The 11,353-nt window shown below is 47.1% G+C and overlaps 1 protein-coding gene across 2 annotated transcripts in view; it reads right to left on the minus strand.

The window, feature by feature from the left end:
* THPO (thrombopoietin) overlaps nt 1-8,645 on the minus strand; it is a 248,356-nt gene extending 239,711 nt beyond the window's left edge. For both annotated transcript variants that reach the window (XM_085635517.1, XM_085635516.1), the window contains exon 1: nt 6,036-8,645. The gene's annotated coding sequence lies outside the window, so the exon portion shown is untranslated. The remainder of the gene's footprint in view (nt 1-6,035) is intronic.
* Between the last annotated feature and the right edge of the window lie 2,708 nt (nt 8,646-11,353).

Consider the following 11,353-nt stretch of genomic DNA (forward strand, 5'->3'; position numbering starts at 1 on the left):
GTAATGCCCCAGATACTCAAATCCTGATGCCACATTTCCACACATGCTATGTTAAGCTGTGGCAATCAGAAATTTCTGGGTTAAAATAGCAGACCTCCTTTCAAACTGGACGGGTAAGCAACAATTATAAGATCCGATTGTCTGCCTCTGGACCTTATGCCATGGCACAAGCACAATAAAATGGCATGTAGATTTTTAGGTTTCGCCTGCACAGCGCTTGCACTGTGCTTGTATTGTGCTTGTGAAATCTCTTTTATTTAATATATCTTAAATGGGGTCTCTGATCAGTTCTCATTTTCCAAATTAATGTGTTCATTTTTGTGTGGAACTTTTTTTTGGGTAACTTTCCCTGGCTGCACACATTTACAGTACTTCTACCAAAGCTGTTTACACTGTTTAAACTCCATTCACTGTCAAGAGAAGATCTTTTCCCACAGAAAAAGCAGACAGCTTCTAACAGTATGTTAGAATGCTTGCTTTCTATTTCTTAGTTGTGTAAAGCAGATGCTTCAGCCTTAGAGCGTTTGTGGCATTTCCTATTCATGACTCAATGCCTTTCTTTGCACTTTGTAGGCATCGTTTGATTGATTTTTTCAACTTAAGCTATTTGGTCATTATGATCAAATATTACATGTTGTAATAAATATTGCACATTAAAAATAAACTTCATATACAAGAGCTGTGCTATATTTTACTACTAAACAGGCAGCCACAAGTACAGTTACCTTGCAGACAAGAAGGTAATGATTTGAATGGTGCAGCAGAAGCGCCGGGGCCAAAAGCTCTAGGGACCCCACTAAACACAGAAATTTGCCAAACTTTACTACTAACCAGGCAGTCACAGGTGCAGTTACTTTGCAGACAACAGGATCATGATTTCAATGGTGCAGCAGGTGCAGTGACATCAGGACCAAAAGCCCTAGGCACCCCACTAAACACCTACTATTGTTATATTTTAATACTAAACAGGCAGTCACACATGCACTTATCGTGTAGTTACCTTTCGGACAAAGGGATCATGATTTGAATGGTGCAGCAGGTACAGTGGCACCGTGCCCAAAAGTTGTCAGAACTCCTCTAAACACATAATATTGCTATAGTTTACTACTTTACAGGCAGTCCAATTGCAGTTACCTTGCAGTTGAAAGGGGCTTGATTTAAATGGTGCAGCAGGTGCAGTGGCACCGGAGTCAAAAGCTCTACCGACCCACTAATCCCAGATTATTGCTTAATGTTACTACTAAACAAGACAGCCACAAGTGCATTCATCTAGCAGGCAAGAATAGGGTCATTACTTGAATGGGGCCAAAACTTGTCTTAACTTGTCATAACTCCACTAAACACCAAATATTGCTATATTTTACTACTAAACAGGCAATCACAAGTGCAGGCAACTGGGTCATTATTTGAATGGTGCAGCAGGTGCAGTGGCACCAGGCCAAAAAGTTATCAGAACTCCTATAAACACCTAATATTGCTATATTTTACAACTAATCAGGCAGTCACATGTGCAGTTATCTAGTGAGTGCTAGGGTTATGATTTCAATAGTGCAGCAGCTGTAGTGGCACCGGGGCCAAAATCTCCAGGCACCCGACTAAACACTGATTATTGCTATATTTTACAACTAAACCGGCAATCACAAGTGCAGCTATCTGTCAGGCACTGGATTCATGATTTGAATGGTGCAGCAGGTGCAGTAGCACCAGGCCCAAAAGTTGTCAGAACTCCTCTAAACACATAATATGGCTATATTTGACTACTAAACAAGCAGTCACAGTTGCAGTTACCATGCATGTTAAAATGGACTTGATTTGAATGGTGGAGCAGGTGCAGTGGCACCGGAGTCAGAAGCTCTTCCAAGCCACTAATCCCAGATTATTGCTAAACGTTACTACTAAACAAGATGGGCCACAAGTGCATTCATCTAGCAGGCAAGAATAGGGTCATGACTTGAATAGTGCAGCAGGTGCAGTAGCACCAAGGACCAAAAGCTCTAAAGAACCCACTAAACACCTAATAATGCTATATTTTACCACTAAACAGGCAGTCACTAGTGCAGTTACCCTGAAGACAACAGGGTCCTGATTCGAATGGTGCAGCTGGTGCAGTGGCACCGGGCCCACAATTTGTCATGACCTCCTCGAAACACCTAATATTGCTATATTTTACTACTGAACAAGCAGGTACAATTGCAATTATCTTGCAGTAAAAAGGGGCTTGATGTGAATGGTGCAGCAGGTGCAGTGGCACCGGGGCCAAAAGCTCTAGGGACCCCACTAAACGCAGAATATTGCTAAACTTTACTGTTAACCAGGCAGTCACAAGTGCAGATATTTAGCAGGCACAAGGGGTATGATTTGAATGGGGCAGCAGGTGCTGTGGTGCTGGGGCCAAAAGTTGCCAGAAGTCCTCTAAACACCAAATATTACTCTATTTAACCAATAAATGAGCAGTCACAAGTGTAGTTACCTTGCAGGCACGAGTGTCATGATTTCAATGGTGCAGCAGGTGCAGTGACACCGGGGCCTAAAGCTCTAGGAACCCCTCAAAACACCAAATATAGCATTTTTTTTTACTATTAATCAGGCAGTCACCAATGCATTTATCTTGCTGGCACTAGGGGCATGATTTGAATGGTGCACCAGGTGCAGTGGCACCAGGCCCAAAAGTTGTCAGAACTCCTCTAAACACATAATATTGCTATTACATCAATTAATTCTATTATTTCCCTCTTTCATTTCATTTTTCAAAATGTTGCTATTACTTACCCACACTATACCACTAGTAACAGCACAATATATTGCCTTTTTGTACATAAACAAGCCATAACACTTTAACAGACTTTCTGTCACTTATATTGTACAACTACTCAGCAAGCTACAACTCACAACAGAAAACAGCTTATCATTAATCACATATGCGAAAGCTAATGCATTTACCAATGCTTGTTAGATCTGGCAGTGGCGATACTGATAGCGAAACAGACTATAGCCATTATTTGGAAGCCATCACAGGCCCAGACATTTTCAAATGGGGGTCAGAACTTTACAAGTGAGCACTGTCCGAGGAGGCTATGAGCCGCATTTTATGCTTCCACCAGAGAAAATCGGTGGAATTGATGGACTGGGACATTATCTTACTCCAGACCGACCCAAAATCAGTCGAAAAACCATCAAGACCTGAGATAGACTCTTCCCCTTGATCTTCAGCATTGACACAAGAATGCGCACGCAGCCACACCTATGTCTCTGATTGAATACACATTGCAACAAACTAGGGATCTCTTGCTTGGTTTATAGAGGATTATTTTTACTTTCCAGTGCAAACAAAAGGATTATTTTTACTTTCCAGTGCAAACAAGAGGATTATTTTTACTTTCCAGTGCAAACAAGAGGATTATTTGTACTTTGCAGTGCAAACAGAGAGGATTTTTGTAACTTTCCAGTGCAAACAAGAGGATTATTGTTACTTTCCAGTGCAAACAGAGAGGATTTTTGTAACTTTCCAGTTATGTTATGTTATTTGAATTTATAGCGCGAACGGCTACTCCAAGGAGTGTCCCGGCGCGAGCAAGGGGAAAACAAAGCATAACCTGACTTTAGATAAAAAGATGAGTTTTTAACAATTTTTTAAAAGCAACAATATCTTCCACACAGCGAAGTGCCCAGGGAAGCTCATTCCAGGCGCGGGCCGCATGAACGGCCAAGGAAGCGCCCTCCAGACGGTGCCGCTGGAAACCAGGGACCTTCGCCAGCCTAAGGGATGAGGAGCGCAGAGTCCTCCCCGGGACATAAAAGGAGAATCATTTCTGCAGATAGCCCGGACCTGGACCATGTAGTGCCCGATGGGCTATGGTGAGAGATTTAAACACCACTCGCGCCTTAACCGGAAGCCAGTGCAGGGAACGGAGGTAGCCCCGTACACTCTCCCTAGGCGAGATCCCACCCAAGAGGCAGGCAGCCGCATTCTGGATCACTTGAAGTTTATTGAGGGAGTAAGCTGGAATCCCTACATAAAGCGCATTAGCGTAGTCCAGACGGGACAGGATAAGCGCACGCACCACAGATTCACGTGCAGCCTGCGGAAGAAGCAGAAGAAATCTTCTCAGGACTCTGATGAGCCCAAAGCAGCCGCCCGCCAGTCGCTTCACTTGACTGGAGAATGAAAGATTACCATCAAACCAAACTCCCAGATTCTTAGCGATCTGGCTATTGGACAGTGGAGGTGGAAACTCAGCTGGCCAGATCAAGTCTCTAAACCCAGTCGGAAAGTCACCAAACAACAGAACCTCTGACTTGTCTTCGTTACATTTCAATTGGGCCTTCGCCAACCACTTGAAAACCGAAGAAAGACACGATTGCACGGGGGCCACAGTAGCCACATTCTTATCCCAGGTAAACAATAGCTGAGTATCGTCAGCATAGGCAATCACCTTAGCCCCCAAACCCTCCGCCAAATTAACGAGAGGGGTTAAAGATATATATTAAACAAAAGGGGGCTAAGGGATGAACCCTGGGGGACCCCTGTGCAGACCCGCTGAGGTGAAGAGGCCGCCGGAGGTAGCCATACTTGCTGAACCCGGCCCTCCAAGAAGGACTTAATCCAGCCCCAGGCTGAGCCAACCACACCAATCTCTGCCAGTCTGTCTAGCAGTAAGGGATGGGGGACCGTATCAAAAGCAGTTCAAACAAGAGGATTATTTTTACTTTCCAGTGCAAACAGAGAGGATTTTTGTGACTTTCCAGTGCAAACAAGAGGATTTTGTTTTACTTTCCAGTGCAAACAAGAGAATAGAGAGGATTATTTTTACCTTCCAGTGCAAACAAGAGGATTTTTGTTTTACTTTCCAGTGCAAACAAGAGAATAGAAAGGATTATTTTTACCTTCCAGTGCAAACAAGAGGACTATTTTCACTTTCCAGTGCAAACATGAGGATAATTTTTACTTTCCAGTGCAACCAGAGAAGATTTTTTTTTACTTTCCAGTGCAAAACTTGTTTTGCACTGGAAGATTGCCTGAAAATAACTCAAGAACAAAGAGCTGCTTTGAGTTACTCTGCGTCAAGGGGGCGTTTGCATTTTAAAAAAACGTTATCATATTTTACACTGCATGTGTTGTATGATTTACATTGCAATTTTTTTCAGGGCTCGGCTCGTGCAAGGGCTCTAAGATCCGAGCCATTTCCTTGTCTCAGCCCTGGCTTGGCACTCCTTGGTTTTTTTTAAGGGGGAGGGGTCGCCTCCATCTATATGCCTCCAATCATAAAACATTAGGAATTCAAACTATGCTGTCTAGTCTTCACTAATTGAAGGGTACCTATGAGAGGGCTGTATATGGTACCTCCAAACCACAATATGTCCGTGCCCTCTGGGCTTAATCGGTCTTTATCGGTTCCTTAATCCCCCAACTGCACACCGTGCATCGTAAGGAAGGTTCGTATGTAATCGTACCGAGAGATTTTACGACATATGTTCGAATGCACCAGAGCAACAATCTAGCAAACAGTGTGCTACCCTTTTAGTTGCTTTCAAATAATGCACAATAAATAAATACATTTGCATCACTTTTAGAAATGCGCACAAATCTTATAGCATAGGGACAACCTCACGTTGCCCCTTTCTTATTACATATGCAGCAAAAATTGTGCAAATAATTTGCCTTTCTTTTTCAATCAAAGTGTATTCATGTATAGGGTATTTTGTAATTTTTAAAAACCTTCTTACACTTAAAATGAATCCGATGCAAAAAAATGCGCATTTTAGCAACTGATTCACAATCTGTTTTCTCTATTTTTGCCCTCGATTGTAAATTGTGCTTTCAGTATGGACTGATATAAAATCGGCGTTCTATTGCATGATCAGCAAATACAGTGCAACAGGCATTTGTTGCGCCAAGGCAAATGTTGTGTAATCTGGCCTTCGGGTGCTTAGAAACTGGGAAGATGCTATATTCGGCGCTATATACAAACTGGTCGTATTACTACAAATCATAATGCCATCACAAAAAAATGTATTTGCATTGTAAAGGTACGCACCTGGGGAAGTGATTCAGTGCTGCAGATGTGTCAGGAATTGTATGGAATTTCCCAGAGTTCTCAGTAATTAAATGTTCCTACCAGGAGTTGAGCGCCTTTGTTTGCCTCTAACCACATATGCGAGGCTTCTCCCCTTCGGCAGCTGTTTTCTCTAGTGAAATCATGAACGGACTCTCTTTTTGCACCTTTGCCCAGCCTCTTTCTCTAGAAATCCAAGTTCAATTCCACCTGTGTTTCGAACTCAGCATTCTAACAACACTTTATAGTCGTGCACTCGCTTGTGAAAAGTAGTGCAGCTCTGGGATTTCTTGTGGACGGGGTCTGCGTTGGCTGTGATGCCACTGACCGTTCCCGCGCGTGGTAGTAGTGACAGCTCTCCAGGAGTGTGTGAAAACTCTCAGAGGGAGCCAGTAACCCGCGGCTTTTGTGAAAAGTCTCTCTCCGCCAAAGTGAACCGGCGTCCCCGACGGCCACTATTAGAGGCGCTGAGCAACTCCAGGCGCTGCAATCTCTCTGACAATGGTGAGGCGCAGTCTAGTGATCTCTGCTACGCCAGGAATGGGTTGGATAGTTTGACGCTCGAAGCTCTGTAGTCTCTTGTGAATGCGTGAGTTTCCAAGCAGTCTGTGCTTCTTGTGGGAAAGGGCAGTTGCTTTGGCGCGTGAAGCTCTGCAGTGTCTTGTGAATGGGTGTGTAAAATGGTGCCCTAGGCAGTCTCTGCTGATTGTGTGAAACACGGTTCCGGTGGAGTCTCAAGTTCTGCCGTCTCTTAAGAAGGGGTTAAGTTATGCCCTAGCAGTCTCTTCTGATTGTGTAAAAGACCTTGGTGTCTGAAGCTCTGCAGTGTCTAGAGAATGAGTTAATTGTGCCCTAGCAGTCTCTTCTGATAGTGTAAAAGACAGTTCCTATGTCGTCTGAAGCCTTGCAGTCTCTAGGAGTTCCTTCAGTGATTGAAGCCTGCCGTCTCTTAAGAAGGGGGTAAATTGTGCCCTAGCAGTCTCTTCTGATTGTGTAAAAGACCTTGGTGTCTCAAGCTCTGCAGTGTCTAGAGAATGAGTTAATTGTGCCCTAGCAGTCTCTTCTGATAGTGTAAAAGACAGTTCCTATGTCGTCTGAAGCCTTGCAGTCTCTAGGAGTTCCTTCAGTGATTGAAGCCTGCCGTCTCTTAAGAAGGGGTTAAATTGTGCCCTAGCAGTCTCTTCTGGTTGTGTAAAAGACAGGTTCTATGGCGTCTGCAGCCGCTAGCAGTTCCTTCGGTGATTGAAACCTGCCATCTCGTAAGAAGGGGTTAAATTGTGCCCGAGCAGTCTCTTCTGATTTTGGAAAAGACTATGGGTGTCTGAAGCTCTGCAGTCTCTAGAGAATGAGTTCAATGGTGCCCTAGCCGTCTCTAGTTAGTGTGTGAAATGCAGTCCCTTCGGTGATTGAAGCATGCCGCCTTTTAAGAAGGGGTTAAATGGTGACCTAGCTGTCTCTTCTGATATTGGAAAAGACTATGGTGGCTGAAGCTCTGCAGTCTCTTGAGAATGAGTTGAATGATGCTTTAGCAGTCTCTGCTGATTGTGAAAAAAAGAGAGTTCCTCTGATGTTTTCAGTTCTGCGCTCTCTTGTGAATGAGTTGTGAAGCGCTCTCTCGCTGTTGTGAAACGAGCACTGCCTCTCTCTCGACTTGCAGATCGGCGCTCTCCTGTAAGGAGGTCGTATTGTTGACCTGTGCTTCTGTTATTTGTAAGACGAGACAGCTCCCCTGCTCTCTGCAGCTTCGAAGTTGCTCCTGTTCAGCTTTAGTCCTGCTAGTGGCAGTTGTCGTCTCTTTTGGTGTGCGCAACAACCCGGTCTCTTGTGTCCAGTTGCATCCCCCTGAGGTCTCTCTGCAGTGTCTCTGGGTCGACCGCGCTCCAGCAGTCTCCGCTCCTGTGGGAAGTGTCAGCCCCTCTCGTCCTGCAGCACTCCTGCAGCCAGCTGCCTCTTTCTCGTGGAAAGGGCAGTCCCTGGGGTGACTTTCTCCTGCTCCACTCGGGTCTCACCTCTGCCGTCTCCGCCTGACGTGCACAGGAAACTGCCGCCTCCTTTCCAACCCCTACAGCCCCCCGTCTCGTTTCCATGTGCGCTCACATCCCTGTTGGCAGCGCAGCAGTCTCTTGTGGAACAGTCGACGGCCGAGCCCTGTCTCTTCAGCGCCAGAAGCGTGCACCGGACTTGTGAAGCAACCGACTTCCTTTTGGGAGCCTTCAGGGCAGCCAGCTCCCTGACAGGCAATACAAGTTCAACTCTGTAATCCTCCGAGACATAGGGAGGTAGTGAGGAAATATTGGCCGCGCGCCCGGCGCACGTTTTATACTTTCACATATTCGAATCTGCATAAAGTCCAAACGGGCCGGTTCTATGAAACAACTGCCGCCAGGGTAACGAGTAAAAAAAAGTGGCTGTTTCTGCACTAATAAAAAACAGCGAGGCCTTATTGAAACGGTAAAAAAGATAAAGTAATGGACGTCACAATTCCCACGTGTGGTGGCGTGTTGGAGAAACACACGTTTAACACACGCTCACTGACTCTTGCAAACAGGAGCCGTGGGCCTTGCTCTTGAAGTGACAGCTGCGTTGATCACACAAAATGTTCTTCAAAAATACAAAAGGAACACAACGCCGCGCTTAGTTGGTGACGTCGAGTTCGAAGTCCTGTGCGGCGGTTGTAAGCGAGGTGACTGACCCACAACCACAGACTGACACTAGGTGGAAGAGAGGAAAGACCTCGGCCTGTGCAGGCAGCGGTGTGAACCCGCCCTTTTATGCACTTTTCCTTCTGACTGGGGCAGAGGCGCAACTACAGCCAAATTTCGGGGGGGGGGGGCTGAATCTTTTAAGTCAGAGGCAAAGTGGAACTGCAGGGGCTCTTAGAAGGGGTGAAACAACAGCGAGGCCTCATTAACATGAAAATGGTCTATTAGACCTGTGAAGTGCTCGGGTGCGGCTGTGTGTGGGTGCCCGTGAAGCTGTCTCATCCCGGGCTGCCACACACGAGGGGGGGGGGGGGGGGGGGGCTGAAGCCCTTTGAGTCCAATGGGTGTTGCGCGCCTGGACTGGGGTTCTCACCAGAGACTTTATGTATGTGTGCGCTACCCAGGTCTTTAAGTAGGATGAAACAACTGAGGGTCTCTCAAAAGGGCGTGGCCTATCTAATTAAGGGCGTGGCTTAAATAGTGCCACTATCGGCCACACTCACCAGCCCTCTTGCAGCAACATACGTGTAGCATAAATAAGCAGACAAGACAACTTTTGGTGGAGAAAATTGCTGCAGGTTTATTAGCATACCAAATATGCCAACATGGTGGGTTATCTTACAGGCGATCCAAAGGCAAGCCGCCCCTCGCGGCCTACCACCTGATGGGCCAACTTGCAACGTGGTCTTAGCCAATCGGTGCTTAGCGGTTGTGGTGAGGGGATAGCCCCTCCCCCTTCCGGTGAAATTTTGTTCCACCATATAACTCACGCCCCCCCCTACGAGGGGCGGAGTGTTCAAGCGACCCCCGGTTGTACAGGTTTCCAACCGCCCGTAGGACAGATGGGGCGCCGTTGCACCCCAGGGTCCACCGCACAGACTTCCTGGGGATATTGGGCCTCAGCACCCTTTGTGCTCCAGAAGAGGGTACCCCTGAGTACCTTTCCGCCTCTGGATCGCCATGTAACTTCGCCACAGCCCTGGGTGTGGCGACCGTCGCAGCCAGGGCCCCCCACCAAGGCCAGCGCTCCTATTTGCATCCCGCTATTTCTAGGGCCTCCCCTAGGTCAAGGAGGAACAAGTCCATGCCTATTCTGGAGAGATGTTCCCCATTGTCCTCGAAGCACCCTATGGATTTCACATGAAGCAAACCATGCCTTATGAATCCGAACCCCATTTGTTCGGTGAATTTACGCATCGCGCAATTGACTCTCCTGCGCGCAGCCTCCATTGCTTCCCCCGATCGTGCTCCCTGCCACAGGAGCCGTGGGGTGATCTCCGACCACCACAGTTCACATGTCCCTAACTTATTGCTTAATTGGCAAAGAATGGCTTTCATATCTTGAAGCAATGTCCTCTTGCCTAGCGCCATCAGGTCGTTACCCCCCAGGTGAATAACCAGCACGTTTGGGGGACTCGGCACTCCCCCCAGTCTCTGCTGCAGTTTGTCCAACAACCCATTCCATCGCTTTCCCTGGTAACGCAGCCAAGTTATCTCGGTGTTTGAAAAGCCATGCCTCCACTTCCTGCTCGCAGCCCACTGTGCCAATCTGCTGACGCCAGAATGGCCAATCACCCAGACCTTTGTTCCTGGTAAATAAAGAAATGTGATGTTTGCAAAACGTTTATTACCAACACAGCACGCCATAATAAAACATGTAGGTTAAACTAACACCACACTCCCGCCTGTACCCGGGAAACCGGTTCCTGCAGGCAGACCAGATAACGTATATAAATGTAAACAGTAAAATAAAGCACAATGCCCCCATCGCACGCCAATACCGGGCTGCAGAGAATGCCATAAAGTTCGTGGGCTCACGGACGTATGTATGGTTTGAAACAGTGGGATTGCCAGCGCCCCCCTTGTTTGATCCCCTCTGCTGGCAAGCCTTCCTTAAATGCTGTAGTTGCTGCCCCAATTCGGAAGGAGTGGCTTGCTAGGGTCCTTGTTACCAGATAGCGCCAGGCACGCATGCATGATGTGTTCCACCTGGTACTTAGTCAATGGCGAGCTGTCTGCGTCTATGAAAAGATAAGCATCTGCTGCCGGACGCAGGGCCAAGTAGGCGGAGAGCAGGCTAACTGGGCAATACCTCCCGTCCCCCAAACTGTGCAGCCAGAAAACCCTACCCTTGCCGCTCTGATCTGTCTTTGACCTACGCAGGGTTACTTTGAGGGAATTCCCAGTGAGAACCACGTCCTGCCAATTCAGAGCCACCCCAGACTCATCATTCTTCGCTCTGGCCAACAACTCACTAATGTGAAGTGCCCCAAAGAAAGCCATGCTGAACGCGGCCGCAAACAATGCTGCCTCAAACTTTGAGTGAGTGGCCTCGTGCATCCAATCTAGCATCCCCTGGAGAGTCTCGAAGTCTATGGGGGACCTACTATCCAGTGCCTTAGGTTCACTCCTGGCCCACCCTCTTAATGCCGCTCTCACTACAAAAGAACTCGTTGGGTCTGACTCCTCCCTGAGTCTAGCGTGGTGGCTGATTGCTGCAAGGTAGCCCGCTATCCAGGAATGGCTCTTCCCATTGTCTTTAGCCCACAATATGAAAGACTGCACTCTGGCTGCTAAAGATAGTTTGCCTCCATCCCA

This window comes from Triturus cristatus, chromosome 11 (genome assembly GCF_964204655.1).
Source record: "Triturus cristatus chromosome 11, aTriCri1.1, whole genome shotgun sequence".
Classification (NCBI taxonomy): Eukaryota; Metazoa; Chordata; class Amphibia; order Caudata; family Salamandridae; genus Triturus; species Triturus cristatus.